General features: G+C 43.6%; 1 protein-coding gene and 1 long non-coding RNA gene across 5 annotated transcripts in view; one reads left to right on the plus strand and one right to left on the minus strand.

Moving 5' to 3' along the window:
- JADE1 (jade family PHD finger 1) overlaps positions 1 to 17,318 on the plus strand; it is a 142,212-nt gene that overhangs the window by 79,964 nt on the left and 44,930 nt on the right. The window contains exon 1 of one of the 4 annotated variants that reach the window (XM_021394304.1): positions 16,604 to 16,737. The exons of 2 other annotated variants lie outside the window; for them this stretch is intronic. The gene's annotated coding sequence lies outside the window, so the exon portion shown is untranslated. Of the gene's footprint in view, positions 1 to 16,603; positions 16,738 to 16,942; positions 17,072 to 17,318 lie in introns of those variants that run through there. One more of the 4 variants, XM_021394305.1, reaches the window with a different exon arrangement.
- Positions 15,178 to 16,552, minus strand: LOC110397688. Its single transcript, XR_002437917.1, has 2 exons — positions 16,385 to 16,552; positions 15,178 to 16,171 (listed from the first exon to the last, which is right to left on the minus strand). It is a non-coding gene; the product is annotated as an uncharacterized LOC110397688 (long non-coding RNA).

A 17,318-nucleotide genomic window follows, 5' to 3' on the forward strand; every position in this document is an offset into this window, starting at 1 on the left:
AATGTACCTGAAATAGATTATTAAATCATGGAAAACATTTAAGAACGGGACCCTTATGGGAAACATGTTGTTTCTCTATCCTTTACCTTTGTATTAAATTGTTTCTTCCTCAACGATTTCTGCTGATCATCACAGGGTACATATATGTTAATGTGTTAGTTCAGAGAGGGAATGCCTTGTTGATGTGAATCTTTCCTTCCCTGCCTCACTTTAGATTGTGGTGGTGTTGGATTGTCTGTGAGAACAAAAACTGAGTTCCTTTTAGAATAAACAAGAAGTAAGGGATTGATACAGGAGCATATTTAAAGCGCTTCAGCTGATAATGGTCAGCAGGATCTGGTTTAAAGTATTTTCTCTTCCCTCCAGAAATACCTGTAGTTTAGTGTGGGTTTTTTGGCTCTCAGCAACATCTGTTTTGCTTAACAGACTTGTTCTGATTCTTCTGTATAACTTGCTAATGAAAATATAGCCAGAATGGTGCTGTATTCTCATCAAACTCTGAAAAAGTATCTAAAGTAAGGTGTGAATCCTAAAAATAGGTTTAAATATTTAGCGTTTTGGTGCTGTTTTGAACAGAACAGTTTTTTAATAAATGATAGCCTACAAACTCAGCTTAGGCTTTATTATCAGTAATAAACCGTACTGCAAAATACAGGTATTCAGCATAGCAGTTTGGTGTCTTAGTTTTTAAAGTACGTGCTTAACATTACCTCTTTAACTCTGCTGTTATCAGATATGTATGACAGAAGTTTAATAGGGAATTCTGTTGATGTTGACAGGAGTGAAATAGAACTCAGTTCTTTCATGGCTATTCTTTCCAGAGGTTAAAAGAGTAATAGATATTTTAATCACTAAAACAAATGCAAGGGGCTCAAGCTGTATGAGGGAACACACCTCTGAAGTACAGGATGAGCAATTCCATAGTGATAGCAACTTTAATGGGCCTATACTTGAGGACTGAATTTCACTTCCTGGTGTTACAGAATCCCAGAGAAAAGCTACCTTGTTTCAAAGCATTTGCTATTTGTTTTTATATGGTATCTTTCCTTCTAAACTACAAGAATACAAATAGCACAACTGCCACTGCACAAACTATGGCAAGGGTGCTTTTGAAGAATTGTCAACATAATTTTTATGAATGTTTCTTACTGAAGTCAATCAAATAAGACAAAAAATATGCTTCTTTCTCTCATGTTCTGCAGATTGCCTTTACAGTGGAAGTAGTTCTTAAGTATAATACTCCCTGAATTCTCTCCTAATTATTGCAAAGTGCACACTGACTAAATGCACTCAGAGAAACTTCATCATTATGATGCAAAGAATGAGGCCGATTTGGATTATTTCGACGTGTTCCACAGGTCTTGTTTACAGTTTGTTCCTGTGTAACTTGTTACCTGAGATCAGTGTATGGCTTTCCCTACAGAAATGATTCCTGGAAGTGGAAGGCAGCAGCCTCCGCATTGATTGTTGTGTATTGGGTGCTTGGCCTAGTATAACGCAATAACACTTGAATTGGTGTACTCTTTAACAAACATGGTTGAAGCGATGACCAGAAGAGAAAATCTATTCTGCCAAGTGAGCAAGTGCAAGTTTACCTAGCAGAGGAAGGAACTTCACTTACCTGTGAAATACCACAAAAAGAAATCTAGACTTATACAACTTCTGCTAGACACGTTTGGAAAGACTTGAAATGGAGAAAATCTATATAGTAACAGAAAATTGAGGAAAAGCTGATGTTTGGCAGGCTTTCTGTTTCAGAGAATCTCTGTGTAGAACAGGGAGATCTGTCTGCTAGTTAGAGAACTTCAGGTTTAGTCTTGGACATTACTTATACTATTAGAGAGTCAAGTGGATATGACATGGGTGTATTTAGTATACAAGACTTTTTTAAAGCTGAAACTATAAAGTGCTAATACTTCCTTAAAATGGAGATTCATGGGTATTAAGCTGCACACAGAGTTAAAGATCATTTTGCTTCAGTAGCCACATGCCCCAGAAGAAATAAGCTGAAAATCAGAGTGTCCTGAGGCACAGAGTTAGTAGTGCTTGATTCAGAACAGCAATTGGACCAGGAAGTCTCATGAAATAATGACTGAGAGAGAGCTAGCATTCTGGAAATACGTCAAGGATGCCAAAGAAAGAGATAATACTTAAGCCTGTCCAAACCAAGCAAGCCTAAAGACATGAAAACCAAATTTGGAGGGCTGAAACCCAACAGCTTGATGAATGTCTGGACAGCTGTTTCAGACTGCAGTGTGTTTATAACGCAAAGCTGGCTGGTGAAGTCCGAATCTCATTCAGTCACAGGATACTCACACACACACAAAAAAAAAAAAAAAAAAAATCCTTCAGCAGGAGAGTGCTCTTGGTCAACTAACAATGCTGCATCTAGTAACCAGGGGACCACCAATGTGATGCTTCTGCGGGACCAGTAGAGTCCAAGTGATTCCTGTCTCTTACTCCCAGCTGCTGAGAAGATCAGCTGCTAGTAATGGAAACAACACAAAGGCATATCATATCCAAGAGGAACAGGGAAAAAAAGAAGAAAGAGGAAATGTCTTTTCATTCATTTAAATGCATAGGACAGGTTCTCCTCAATTAATGGAAGAGAACTTTCATGAAGTAACTGTATATCATCTGAAGCAGAGTAACCTTTGATGGAATGTATCATTAGTGTCTTGGCAGCCAGATCTAGCCTATGATTTCTAGTGCAGAGATGCTTTGACAGGTGCTATATACTTTGACCATGTAGATTACAAGCATATTAGCGAAATGCTGCTGTGCCTTAGCTAGCTATTATAGGAAGGGATGGCTCATCAGATTTTGTGTTCAAGCTAGTGTCTTTTCCTGGCAAATTTGTATAGGTGGTTCCTACTTTGAAGTAAAGTGTTTTCTTTCTTTAGGTAGTTGGAGATTTCTATTGCTGTGTGCTGTTATCAGGTGAATTATTTAGTTTAACTTCTGTTTTTTTACTGCTTATCAAATAACTTTCTATTAATTCAAAAAAGGTCTGTTTAGTGTAACCATGACACAGATTTAGACATTAAAGTAAAAATAGTACAAGGGTCTGGGGGACCTGGAATGAAAGAGTTCAAATGTTCTGACCGCTAACATCTCTTCCCTTTTCCTTTTAGTCACATGGGATGCAAGTTGTTTATTTCATTTGGCCTTTAATTCGAACTATGAAGGCTGGCACCAATGAGTATGGAAATAAGTACTTTTGACCTTGTATCATGGGGCAAATTTAACATTTCATGGAGTATACAAAGAAGATTCTAATAATTATGTTGCACAATTCGGATAAAAAAGGAGGAAGCATTAACATTCTACTTTGATATTTTGTGTCTTTTCCTTGCAGAACTGCTACTGTAATACTAGAACAGAATAATTATTCATTTCTAAGTCTGGCACCTAAAGCAGTGAAGAATAAGGTTGTGTCTCCATGTGAAATGCAGCAGTCAGCATTTCTTACACAGATGAAAAAGGAAAGATGTCAGGGAATGAGGACATGCCAAACTCTGGATCATACATTCTGCACATACACTAAGGGACACTTTGTGGTTCATCACTGACTACAAAACAGCTTTTGAGTAGCCCTTTATGTATGTACAGAAGGTATTCTGGTTTGTTTGTTTGTTTTGTGTAAGAAAAGAAGACTTGATGCTCAAATGTTTTCTGCTCTTATGATACAGAAAAAAATGAATGCAAATATTTTCTTTCAAAATCCAAATACAGCTCCAAAAATGTCAGAAATCTATTACAATGTGATTTTGCATTCTCAATGTATGTCTGTATTTTGTTTTTAAATAAGAAATAATGAGTATGTGTTTTAACTATAGTGACTGTGGAGATAACTTTGAATATATTTTCTGTTGCTTGTGAGAATGAGAAGATAGATGCACACACAATAGGGATAACATTGTATAAGAATTGAACATGTCTTAAGGAACAGTAACAAAAGGAGAACAATTTCCTTAACTTTAAAATAGAAATAATTGGTACATTGCTTTCCTTAAAAAAGAAATCAAACAGAAAACCAGTGAATTGTTAATTGCCTCAGGCATATAAACACCCAGTCTGGCAAAGACCTGTATCTAATTGTATGTATGAGAATAGCCCAGTTGATGTCTTTGGACAAATGTCTAATGCTAAATGTGTATCAAACAGTGCCTGCCTTTGGATATACTGAGTCTGGCTGGGATGGAGTTAACTTTTTTAATATCAGGCTGTATGGTACTGAAAACACTGGACACAATATTGTTTTAAGCAAAAATAACATTTTATTTTTTAACCACTTGAAAAATCAGCACTCAGATATCCTGTATTATTTTACACAAGAGGAAAATACATTAGTAGAACAGCTTTATCCAAAAATGTATTTGCTACAAGTTTACAATTGCATCAAACAGCATCTTATTTAAAAATAGCAAACCTGTAAACATTAGTCATTGATGTTGATCTAAATGTTAGGTTTATAAGTAATTATTTTCTAGAAGATTCCATATATGGAAGTTCAGAATAAATTTGCAAATATACCTGTGCTTTTTCCCTGTCTGTGAGCTGGTATCACAAAGTCTGTGGTACTATGACAATGGAAGGCTGAATTGGGGTGTTCTGTTTGGGCTGCTTTTCTCTCATGAACACATTTATGAAGTTCTTCAAGTTATCTCCCTGATCTCAAGGTAATAGAAGTCTGTCTTGATTTCCTCTGAGATGGCAGCTTTTATCCTTTTACAATTCTCGTTGTTGCTAATAGAAAAAGAAATCTGAGCAGACGTGTCTGAATGGAAAAGCAAACTGCTGGTGATATAGCTATTAGTTGTTCCTGGAGTACTCATTCCATCTTTTGGTTTAATTTGTGTAATATATATGATTAATTAAACAACAACAAAGTGACTGAACTGTATTGTGGATTCAGTAGTAATGCGTACCTTGTTCTGCGTCTCTGTAAGTCAGTGATAAACAATCTGGTAGTGCTTTCTCTGTGGGACTGACGATCTGTAAATGCCTCAGCAGTTATTTGTGGAGCTCATCACATTTTACCTCTAAAAAGGAAGCCATTAAATTTTGCTGTGGAAACCTTAGAATGCTCTTGGCATTCCCTGTATTTGGCTATGACTAAGAGTAGGACCAGAATGTTTAGCTGAGTCCCAGTGGGTCAGGGTCCTGTGGTACGGGTGGTTATTCTTTTAACTTCAGAGAGTGTCTGTGCAGGCAAGGGGAATTCAGCTGAAATATCAACAGTTAATTCAGTGGAATACGGCATTCTACAACCTGAGATTTACAGAATTAAAAGGATCGGTGCTGGGATCAGTGTTTTTTGACATCTTTGTAGGCGAAATGGACAGTAGGATCGAGTGCACTCTCAGCAAGTTTGCAGGTGACACCAAGCTGAGTGGTGCAGTTGACACGCTATAGGGAAGGGATGCCAACCAGAGGGGCCTGAACAGGTTTGAGAGTTGGGTCCATGCCGACCTCATGAAGTTCAGGAAGGCCAAGTGCAAGGTCCTGCACCTGGTTTGGAGCAATCCTAAGCACAGGTACAGGTTGGGTGGGCAATGGCTTGAGAGCAGCCCTGAAAAGAAGGATTTAGGAATGTTGGTTGAAGAAAGATTCGACATGAGCCAGCAACGTGCGCTTGCAGCCCAGACGGCCAACAGTATCCTGGGTTGCATTAAGAGAAGCATGACCAGCAGGTCAAGGAAGGTGATTCTGCCCCTCTACTCTGTTCTTGTGAGGCTCCACCTGGAGTGCTGCATCCAGTTTTGGGGACACCAACACAAGAAGGACATGGAGCTGTTGGAGCGGGTCCAGAGGAGGGCCACAAAGATGATCAGAGGGCTGGAGCACCTCCCCTACGAGGACAGGCTGAGAGAGCTGGGGCTTTTCAGCCTCAAGAAGAGAAGGCTCCGAGGAGACCTTATAGCAGCCTTCCAGTACCTGAAGGTGGCCTACAGGAAAGCTGGGGAGGGACTTTTTATATGGGCATGTAGTGGCAAGTTGAGGGGAAATGGTTTTAAACTGGAAAAGGGTAGATTTAGACTAGATATTAGGAAGAAATTCTTTACTGTGAGGGTGGTGACGCACTGGAACAGGTTGCCCAAGGAGGTTGTGGATGTCCCTTCCCTGGAAGCATTCAAGGCCAGGCTGGACGTGGCTCTGTGCAGCCTGGTCTAGTGGTTGGCGACCCTGCACGCAGTGGGGGCGGTTGAAACTAGATGATCATTATGGTCCTTTTCAACCCAGGCCATTCTATGATTATGATTCGATGAATTCTCTTTCTTTGCGTGTTTTCTTGTTGGTTTTCTGTTGGTTTAAAGACTCATTACCTGATTTTTCTCTAGCTGTGGACTACACAGCAACTGTATGAGACAAATTTTTAAGAGTGATGTGTTTTGTGGAAGTTGAGGTATTAAAACCTAAGTGTCCTTTTAAGAACTTGATTTACAAACATTTGGATATGCACACTTCTATGTAAAAAACAAAAACAAAAAACAACAACAACAACAAAAAAACAGAACTCTACTCATGAGGACCAGTGGCTTCAGGGTTAAAATATGTCTTTTCAACACAAAAGAGTGGGCTCGTAATGGCTGGAGGCCATTTGAAATGCTTGGGCTGAACAACAGGAACAGCTTTCACATGTGTGGAAGCTAGCCTCACGTACCACACTGTGTGCAGCTTGGGTAGCTACACATGCAGGTGTATGAAGTCTGTTTACATAAATGATACGTTCTTGTATGTGACAACCTGCAGAATAAAAAGTAGAGCCTAAATTGAAGGAATGTTAAAAACAGACTCAAGACCAGGCCTTCATACTTTCCTGTACAGCATTTCTGCTGTTTTTATTCCCTCAAACTACTTAAAGGAAACTGATAACTTAGCTGAAGTCCAGGCAACTCAGTTATTAGTGTCATCTGTACAGAAGAGATAACAGTGACGTAATCATAGTGCAAAGGAAAAAAAAAAAAACTTGTTTCTTGCATAAGTTTTTTTCCTGAGGAAATGCATGTAGCTTACTGTGACTGTGTAATGCACCTGTGAACCTGTGAATTTCTCTTAGAAATTTTACTATCTTTTTGGTTTTGCAAGCTATGATATGTTGAGGACTACAAAAAACAGGAGTTCTTCTGTATGTTGAACAAAAAGATTTTTCAGTAGGGAAGTGTAAGTTGAACAATGTGATATTGTTAATAGAGGTTAAAAATCTGAAAAAGTTTAGATATCTTTGGTGTTCTATGTCTGTAGTGCATCTAACAGTCCTCTCCCAAGTCTCAGACCTAACATATTAGTGGTTTGTTTGCTTTTTACGAAAAAAGTCAAACATTATTCTTTTTCTGCAGCTTAAAAAAAAAAAAAGTAGTGTAGTCAGAACAAAATTAGTAAGTACAAAGATATGATATGTAATGATTGAGTCCAAAACTTAGGCTGCATTGTGTGTTCTCAGTTCCTTTTATTAAGCTGAGGCATTGTGCACCAAAGTCTGAAGAAGTCATGAAGCTAGACAAGAACAAGCAGGCCGTTTGGCTCCACTGCACGGTGTTGTGAAATTTGGCTTGGAGAAAGTGGAAGCGTCTCACCAATAGGTAACCCCAGCCCATCACTTCTGGCTCCACTGGTGACCTCATTACGAAGCAGTTCAGATGATGCCAAAAAATGAGAGCTGCAAATCTTCAAGGAATGTCGCAATCATGTGGGGAGGTACTAAATATGTTTAGACTATTCCAGAGGAGGAATCATATCCAAACTACATTTTTAGTTTTGGACATCAGTGTCCTTTGAACCTAGTCTCAGTAACCTAGCACTTTTTTTTTTTTTTTTTTTAGGTACAAAAGCTTAATGTTCTTGATTCTTAGTTAAATTTTCAGAGTTCAATGTATCTGTTTTGTGCTATGAAATGTAAACAGGGTTAGTGTAGTAAGCACCTTGCTAATTTGCTGATTTAATTTGGTGACATGCAGCTTTTAAATCCTCTGCCAACAAATTCCTCATTGAGACGATCTTCAAACTGAGTACCATGTGTTACGTTTGATACATCAGTTTATTAGAAAATATAACGTTTGAATGGCAATTGCTGTATATAATCCTGTGATTATAATATATAGGCTCAGGGGAAAATCCTAGCTTCCTGGGAATTACTGAAGAGAGAAATTTAACTCATGCTTTTGTTTTCAGTGTTTTTTTACAAAGTGTAGGTACATGGAAAGAGTTTTTAAAATAAGACAAATATCAGTGTTGTCTTCTCTGAACTGGGCTCGTAGAGTTTCTGACAGTGAAATATTTGCATTGCTATGTGTATTTCTTGTAGCCTGATCTTTGCAGTCTGCTGTTTTCTCATGAAAAGAAAAAAAAAAGATACATTAATACTCTGAATTCTCTATCTTTGGCAACTTTAAATGAATTTAAACCATATAAGCAGCTGATGCTGATTGCTTCGTGAAGGGTAACCCACTTAGAATCATAGAATTAGCTAGGTTGGAAAAGACCTACAAGATCACCTAGTCCAACCATCTACCTACCACCAACAACCCCACTAAACTATGTCTCCCAACGCTGTATCTAAATATTTCTTGAACACCTCCAGGGACGGTGACTCCACCACCTCCCTGGGCAGCCCGTTCTAGCGCCTGACCACTCTTTCAGAAAAGTAGTATTTCCTAATGTCCAGCCTAAATCTCCCCTGGCGCAACTTGAAGCCATTCCCCCTCGTCCTGTCACTAGTTACAAGAGAGAAGAGGCCGACCCCCAGCTCACTACAACCTCCATTCAGGTAGTTATAGAGAGCGATGAGGTCTCCCCTGAGCCTCCTCTTCTCCAGACTGAACAATCCCAGCTCCCTCAGCCGCTCCTCATAAGGCCTGTGCTCCAGACCCCTCACCAGCTTCATCACCCTCCTCTGAACACGCTCCAGGGCCTCAATGTCTTTTTTGCAGTGAGGGGCCCAAAACTGGACACAGTACTCGAGGTGGGGCCTCACTAGGGCTGAGTACAGAGGGACAATGACTTCCCTACTCCTACTGGCAACACTATTTTTGATACAAGCCAGGATGCCATTGGCCTTCTTGGCCACCTGGGCACACTGCTGGCTCATGCTCAGCCGAGCGTTGACTAATACCCCTAGGTCCGTTTCCTCCATACAACTTTCCAGCCACTCTGCCCCAAGCCTGTAGCATTGCCTGGGGTTGTTGCGGCCGAAGTTCAGGACCCGGCACTTGGTCTTGTTGAACCTCATCCCGTTAGCTTCAGCCCAGAGATCCAGCCTGTCCAGATCTCTCTGTAGGGCCTATCTCCCCCCAGGCAGATCGACACTTCCTGCCAGCTTGGTGTCATCTGCAAACTTACTGAGGGTGCTCTCGATGCCCTCATCCAGGTCATCAATAAAGATATTGAAGAGGACAGGCCCCAGCACCGACCCCTGGGGAACACCACTCGTGACCGGTCGCCAGCTGGATTTAACTCCATTCACCACCGCTCTCTGGGCCCAGCCCTCCAGCCAGCTCCTTACCCAGCAAAGGGTGTACCTGTCCAAGCCACGGGCTGCCAGTTTCTCCAGGAGAATACTGTGGGAGACAGTGTCAAAGGCTTTGCTGAAGTCAAGGTAGACCACATCAACAGCCTTTCCCTCATCCACCAGACGGGTCACTTGATCATAGAAGGAGATCAGGTTGGTCAAGCAGGACCTGTCCTTCACAAACCCATGCTGGCTAGGCCTGACTAGGCCTGATCCCTCGGTTGTCCTGCAAATGCCGCGTGATCTCCCTCAGGACAATCTGCTCCATAACCTTCCCCGGCACCAAGGTCAGGCTGACAGGCCTGTAGTTCCCCGGATCCTCCTTACGACCCTTCTTGTAGATGGGAGTCACATTGGCAAGTCTCCAGTCTTCTGGGACCTCTCCAGTTGACCAGGAACGCCGATAGATGATGGAAAGCGGCTTGGCTATCTCTTCTGCTAGCTCCCTCAGTACTCTCGGGTGGATCTCATCCGGCCCCATGGACTTGTGGCAGTCCAGGTGGAGTAGTAGGTCTCTGACCATTTCCTCCTGAATCATGGGGGGTTTGTTTCACTCCCCATCCGAGACTTCCAGGTCAGAGAGTAGAGTGCTCTGAGGACAACTGGTCTGGCTTTTAAAGACAGACATAAAAAAGGCATTGAGAACCTCAGCCTTTTCATTGTCCTCAGTGGCCACGTTCCCAGCCACGTCCAGTAAAGAATGGAGATTCTCCTTGGTCCTCCTCTTACTGTTAATATATTTGTAAAAGAGTTTCTTGTTCCCTTTAATCCCAGCAGCCAAGCTTAATTCGAGCTGGGCCTTTGCCTTTCTAATTTTCTCCCTGCACATCCTGGCAACCTCTTTGTACTCTCCCTGAGTTACCTGTCCCTTCTTCCACAGGAGGTAGATTCTCTTTTTCTCCTGGAGCCTCAGGAAAAGCTCCCTGTTCATCCACGCCAGTCTCCTTCCCCACCGGCTCATCTTGCGGCTCAGGGGGACAGCCTGTTCCTGCGCCTCAGGACTTCCTTCTTGAGGAGCAACCAGCCTTCCTGGACCCCTTTACCCTCCAGGACCAAATCCCAAGGGATCCTACCAGCCTCCTGAATAATTCAAATTCTGCCCTCCGAAACTTGCTTGGTTATTGGTCTCCCTCTCTGGGGACAGTATGTGGCAGATGTGCCCATTGTCACTACTTGCTCATTCTGCTCACAAGAAATGCCAGGTCTTGTGTGACAACTGATCTTGGTTTTGTTGTGTTGTATGAGGTTTGGGATCTTTTTGTTGTCACTGATTTCCTTCACTGAAATCAAACTTCTGCAAACAAGCAAACTGTGATACCTGAGCGTGTCAGGCACTAGCGAGTGCAGAATACTTGCAGCATTTTTTAAGGCACTCCTGAAAGGTGCTTAAATTCCTTTAAAAAGTGAGGGGACCCTGAAGAACCTGCAAGAAACAATATTTTGGAGAGTATGAAATAAACATGTAAAGGTACAGTGAAATCATTGCTTTAGCTCCAGCTTCAGCGTGTGGGAGAGAAAATAAGTCCTGTGCTCCCTCTGTGCATCTATCTGTCAATATGTGCTGTGTTACAGATGTTATTGATCCAGAGCACTACGCCAGCATGCCAGTACAGGCTGTACTCTGACATGTGACTGCTCTGGGGCTGGCATTCTTTCCAGCTTTCCTGAGTTTATCTCCTGTAAACTTTTTCCCTTTGTGTGCTGCGGCTGAAGACCTTGCTTGTCTCCCTTAAGTAGCTGGGCCCTCTTCCAGAAGAGATCTGACACACTGGGGCTCACCTTTAGCTTTGGCTGAGGGCAGAGATGCTGCTGTGGTTGGCCAAATATTTGAGAAGCCAAGTGGGCTAGAGCTTAGTGGGCTAGTAACTTTATTCCTTATGTAAGGGCGCATGTGCTTGCTGCAGGATGTGGCCATTCCCCCCTGCAGATACCAGGTTACAGGTAGCTGGTGTGTTTCCTTCACGCCTGTGCTTGCACTTCCATGGGAAGAAAGTACCATGCCTCAAGTTGTCAAAGAAAACTAAATGCGTGCTGCTTTAAAAGCATATCCTGGATAAAAGAGCAAGAGATTTTTTTGCGGCTTGTGCAATTTGAGGAGCAAACATCAATGTTTACTCTGTGCCAAAATCTGCCTGCATAAGCAGATCAGACTTTTTTTTAAATGTTGTTCTGGAAGGTCAGAGACTATTTCGTTTGCTGCAGGTTTTTTTGCTTAGTCAAGCAAAGTTCACAGGAGCCAAAGGAATGATTTGACTTCCAAGTTTTCTTCATTCTTCACTGTGTGCTTTGTTAAATACATCTGTGGTAATCTCAGCTTTGAGCAGTAGCAAAGAAGATCTAACTTCTAAGCAAGCAATAAGCCCCTTTGTCCATTTTTTAAAAATATAACTTCTGAATTACTGAATGAATGGTATCAAATGACTGAGGAGCTGTTTATCTCCCGAGTGTTTGCGTTATGTACACAGAAAATGTACTGTGCAGCTGTTTGAGGTCTTCCTCTGAACCTTTTTCTGTGCAAAGGCCCTCCCACCTCCTACAGCTCATGTTGCTTTTCTGGAGTTGGAGGCAGAACTTCGGTTTTAGACACATCCAATGTGCAAATGCAGTGTTAACAAGAGTTGACCTTTTGTAGTGCATATGCTACAACCGGTGCTGAAGGATTACACTATTGTAATGTGTTAGGGCTGAGTCATGACACTGTCCCTGCACTTTGCCAGCAACCATTTTCATTTGTATCTCATTAACATTGTCTCAATAGCTTGATTTGCAAAGAAGGGAATAATTCCCTACCTGACAAGGGTACTGTGGGTTTCCTTATGTTTGTGTTGTTGCTTTTTGTTTATTTGTTGTTGCTGTTTTAACTGAGCGTGTATTTCTGATAAACTCTGATAAGCTCTCTCCAATAACCCTCAGCACGGGCCACTTGCTGCATGTTTATGTGGTTTGTTGATATACCAGCTGAACAGCCATGGTTGTCCCATGGCTCCTCTCCACCCTTTTTGTTTTTCTTTTTCTGATAGAGATGGCGTAGAGAAGGTGTAAGGGTTCTTTTGTCCTCAGTACCTTGAGCCTCCCCATTCCTCGTCCTGTGGACTTTCTCACTACATGGTTTCTGCCTGCACAAACACAGTTTAATATTGAAGCTGAAGTTCATTTAGATTAGACAGCATAGTGCTGATTGATGAGCTGCCAGACAGGCACGTGTGTATTTTTTAACCGAGATTTGATCTGTAGCTACTGCACTGTCATTTGCCTGAGGTTTTCGCAGTGTGTTCTTCCTGTACTCAGGGCATTACCTCGGCTGCTAATTACTTCTTTCATCATGAACAAAATTGTGCTGTTTACCTTAAAGGTGATGCATCAGCTTCATCCTGCTTAGCTCGCAGACCTGCAAGTTAACTGCCTGCTTACAGCTGTTCCCCTGAGGTTCTTGCTCTACTGGTTTTCCGTCAGCTTCCACTTTCCAATTAGAGTCATTGGAAGCACTCAACTTTCAGTAGCTGTACTTTTCAATGCCTGTTGCCACTTCACTTAAAGTTGATTGTACAATGTGAAAAAGTTGCATTTCTGCGCAATGACTGTCTTCAACTTGCAAAAATATTTTAAGGTATCTTTGTGCAAAATGTCATAGAGGTATACTTCGTACCCTGTTATGTGTTATATTCCAGGCCAAAGGAGAGGATGCAGCTTAATCATTACAAACTTTGGACAAGGAGGCATGACTTTTGGTTTCTATTCTTGGTTTTACTGCTGACTTAACATGTGACTTGTGCAAGTAATTTAACCTTTGTGTGGCCCCGCTTGCCCATGCATAAAATAAATACTATAATCTCTGCTTCTCAAGTTTTGTCATTGAAGACACTACAGTAGCCTGTTGTGAGCACCCTGTTTGATGACGTGTTAAATGTAAAGTGCAGTTCTGCAGATGTGTTTTTCATTCCTCTCCATCCATACCCCCTAATGGCACTCTTCTGCTTACCGGAGTACTGAGCCAATGGCCTCTCACAACAGCTGCATTTGAATAAAACAGAGGAACTGAAAACCATAAGAACGAGGCTTGTGTGTGCAGGAAAAAGCACATCTTTGGAGTATAGCCTCTGACTCAGCAGTTCCCTTCCACAAGCAGTCATGGTAGTTGCAATACGCTACCTGAGACTGGTGTTTCTGAGCTCAGGCATACCAAAATTCAGCTCTTGCAGTTATGGAGAAGGAAGAAAAGCCAGAACACAAATTAATTTTTGTCCATGACTTTGTGTGATGGTCATTTGCCATGTTGCCATAAATGATGTGTTTGAATTACAAAACACTGTGACATCCATATTTCTCTGTAGTCCATACATAAGCCACACGAGCAAGTGGTTAGTGCAAGTGCTTCTGCAGCAGTTAAGAATATCGCACTGAAGCAATTTGTAAGCCATAGAGATTTACATATGCTTGAGTTAACATCTTTTCTCCCTTGATTGTGTGAGAAGATCAAAATGGGCCTCAACAGGATCTGGCCCAACAGTGCATCTCCTCTCTCTGTAATACGTCATTCATGTGGGATGAGACTCTGCAAGGAGTAGTGGAAACAGATGCCAAACATAAAAGCAGTAGCTGGTATTATCAAATTTTAAAAAAGAAAAAAAGTGAGTAAAAATATTGTAGCAGAAACTGCTGCAGCACGTTTTCCACTAAAACCTGCAAAAAAATGCTGAAAAGCCACATATTCTTTCCTTGGGTTTGTGCATCTGCTCAGAAGTAAAAGTCGAGAGGGTGAACTTAAAACACTATATAAACATCAAAAAAAGTAAATAAAATGTAATGCAGAATTAAGATTTCTTTCTCTGCCCTGTGTGGCTCGCTTTCACCATCCTCCTCTATCACCACAGGCAGTCTGCCTGTCCTAGCAGGTTGAGCTGGGTGCTTGTTTTATGGAGAAGCAAGGGAGGATCACTCATACAGTCACTTCTGCTGTCTGATGTTCTTAGGCAGGAACCATAATGGTGTCCTAAGCTGCTAAAGTTGCTTCTGCAGTGAATAACTCATCGCAGACTACACAGATCCCTTTTTTGAGAGCTGACTCCTGTTAATAATGCCCGTGACTTACCCTGGTACGCTCTATCGCATACTTTTCTGTTTGACCATAGCTATATTGGTATCAAACTTTATACCTGTAGTGTTAGTGGTAATTTTCTTTTTTTAATAATGAAAAAAAAAAATCTTCTCATTATGAGCCCTGTAATTTTTTCAGTATTTGTGGACATGTGAGTATATTATTCCAGAACAGTGTCAGTGATACCATACGCAGAGACAAAGTAGACAAATACCCCAGAAGACTGGGGCATTCCCTTCCTGGGTGTACATTCCCTTCCTCATAAAGCCCAGACTACCTGCATTCGCAATGCAGAAAGCTCACATTTGGTGAGCTTTAGAAAACACATTTAGCCCTTACTTTCTAAAATATGGCCCGCTGTTCTGCACATGTTTATGTTCTGTTCCTACATGCATGGCCTTGCATAGATTCCAAGAAAAATGTTTCCTAAAATACAACACGCAACTTAAACTTGGCTGTGTATGCAAAGGAAAACCAATTGAAGATAAAACAAAAATATTGTCTCAAATCCAAGGAGTTTGAGACAGGAACGTTGTTATTGTTCCCCTGAAGAAATCAGAGTGCATTCACATTTAATGTTTTCTCAGAAGCCAGCTCTGAACTTTCTTAGAAAGAATTAAAAGAGGTGGCAGGACCGGTAATTCCAATGATCCTTTACATTAAATGAACCTCTTAAACAAACAGAACTCATATTCATCCAGTAGAGTGCGTACCTCCAGATAGCAAGTACCAAGTGATGATAGCTTTGTTGTTGACTTAGTCACTTTTAATGGGCACATGAGTGCCCCAGGAGCTGACCGCCGAGTGAACAAGCGCTGCTCGAGTCCCTCACTGGTCTGTACGTAGCACAGCAGCGGGTCCGTGCTGTTCAGATAACACGGATCGGTGAGGTCTCTGCCTTAGCAGTGTTGGACACGAGCTCTGGAGGAAGGTTTCTGGAATTTCAAGGAAGAGATGATGGGTAATAAAAATGCCACCCTAGCAATAAGGGGGCAGATAACAAGATCCTGTGTGTGGCACGGGCAAGCACCAGCACCAAGGGTAGGGAAAGCTGAGGCCCTGATCCTTGCAAGTACGCAGGACGCCTGCGGAGTTGCTCCCTCTGTGCCTTCACAGCTCTGGGCTCCAAGAGTGAGAGAACACAGAGAATTCCTCTTTTATATTTATTTAAAAATATTAATGCAGATGAGAACAAGGGGAATCAAAACCTTAGTTGAGGCTTGAGAATCTGAAGATGCTTAAGGTGCTCTGTGAAGAAAAGCGTAGTTGCTTTATTCTTACAGTGAAAATATATCTTGAGGGTGGAAAGACTTTTCTTGTAACCTCCAACTTTTTAGGACGTGAAGAACTTTTAGGGACCACTGGTGGATGCTGGGGCAGCTGTTACTCATCCATGCAAATGGAATCACCTGAAGTCTTCTGTCAGCAAAGGTGGCTGCACACAAACGCTGTGTGTGTCTGTGCCTGCTGGCTCACCGTCCTCCGCTCTGGGGTTCTGCTCAGCAGGGAGGCAGCCCCTTCTCCCTACGCAGGGGGGTGCAGGTGCATGGTGTGAGGTAAAGTTTCTGTACGGAAAAACAGAAGATCTGCATTCAAATATTCTTTTTGGTAACGGAAAGTCTGGTGTGGAACTTGGTGCCAATTTATGATAATTTTGCGTCCTGCTAGAAAGATGTGGTGCCGGCTCTTCCGGTGGGCCAGAAGCAGCAGCGAGGGAGCTGCAGGTGCCGCTTTATTCGTGCCCTGGCCGTTATTTGCTATGGACGTATATTACCTACCTCCCGCGTGCCTCAGTTTCTTTGCCTGAAAACCACTGAACGCCGTGGTGCGCAGAGCCCGTACCGCGTCATAACCCCTGCGCTGAGCCTGCCCGACACGCACCGGGCGAGCGGAGCGGACAGCCCCGGGGCCGTGCCACAGGCCCTCCCCCTCGCGCTAGGGCGCGGCGCAGCCGGCGGCCCCTCGGTGCGGCGGGGCCGGGCCCGCCCGGAGTTGGTGCCGCTGCCCGCGGCCGGCCCCCCTCCTTCGCCTTCCCGTTTTGGCAGGGGATTAAAGCAGCTCCCCCCTGTGGCAGCAGTGACCCAGAAACGAGTTTGATTCACGGAGTCCTTCCTCCATAACAAGTACAAACGTCAGTCAGAGGGAGTCTCCGGCGGTGTGTGTGTGTGTGTGTGTGTGTGCGCGCGCGTGTGTGTGCGCGCGGCGCGGACAGCCGCTCTCCGCGCTCCGCCGCCGCCGCGCCGAACTCATGCGGCGGCCCCGCGTCCTCCGCGCAGGGGGAGCCCGGCCGCGCCGCCCGCCGCCGCCCCGCCGCCAGCAGGTAACCGTGCCGCCGCCCCGCGCCGCCGCAGCGCCCGCCGGGGAGCCGCCAGCACAGCCATATTTGATGGGGTTTTTTTTGTCGCTCCGGAGGCGGCGGGAGAGCAGTTGGGTGCCGAAGGTCGCTGCCTAGTGGAAATAAGAGAGTACGTCATTAACATGGCGCCGCGGCAAAGCGGGGCGGGAGGCGGCCGAGTTGCGGCTCCGCTATCCCGCGCGCAACTTATGCCGGGCTGAGCGGGCGGAAGGAGGGAGGGAGGGGGTGCCGCGCTACGCTCCGGCTCGGGCTGAGGGCTGCGCCGGGGGCAGCGCCCGCCGCGGACAGTGGGGTGCGCCGGAGCCGCTCGGAAGGCGGAGGGCGGCAGCGGTCCCGCCGGAGTCGCGCCGGGAGGG

Source organism: Numida meleagris, chromosome 4 (assembly GCF_002078875.1).
Source record: "Numida meleagris isolate 19003 breed g44 Domestic line chromosome 4, NumMel1.0, whole genome shotgun sequence".
In the NCBI taxonomy this organism is placed as follows: domain Eukaryota; kingdom Metazoa; phylum Chordata; class Aves; order Galliformes; family Numididae; genus Numida; species Numida meleagris.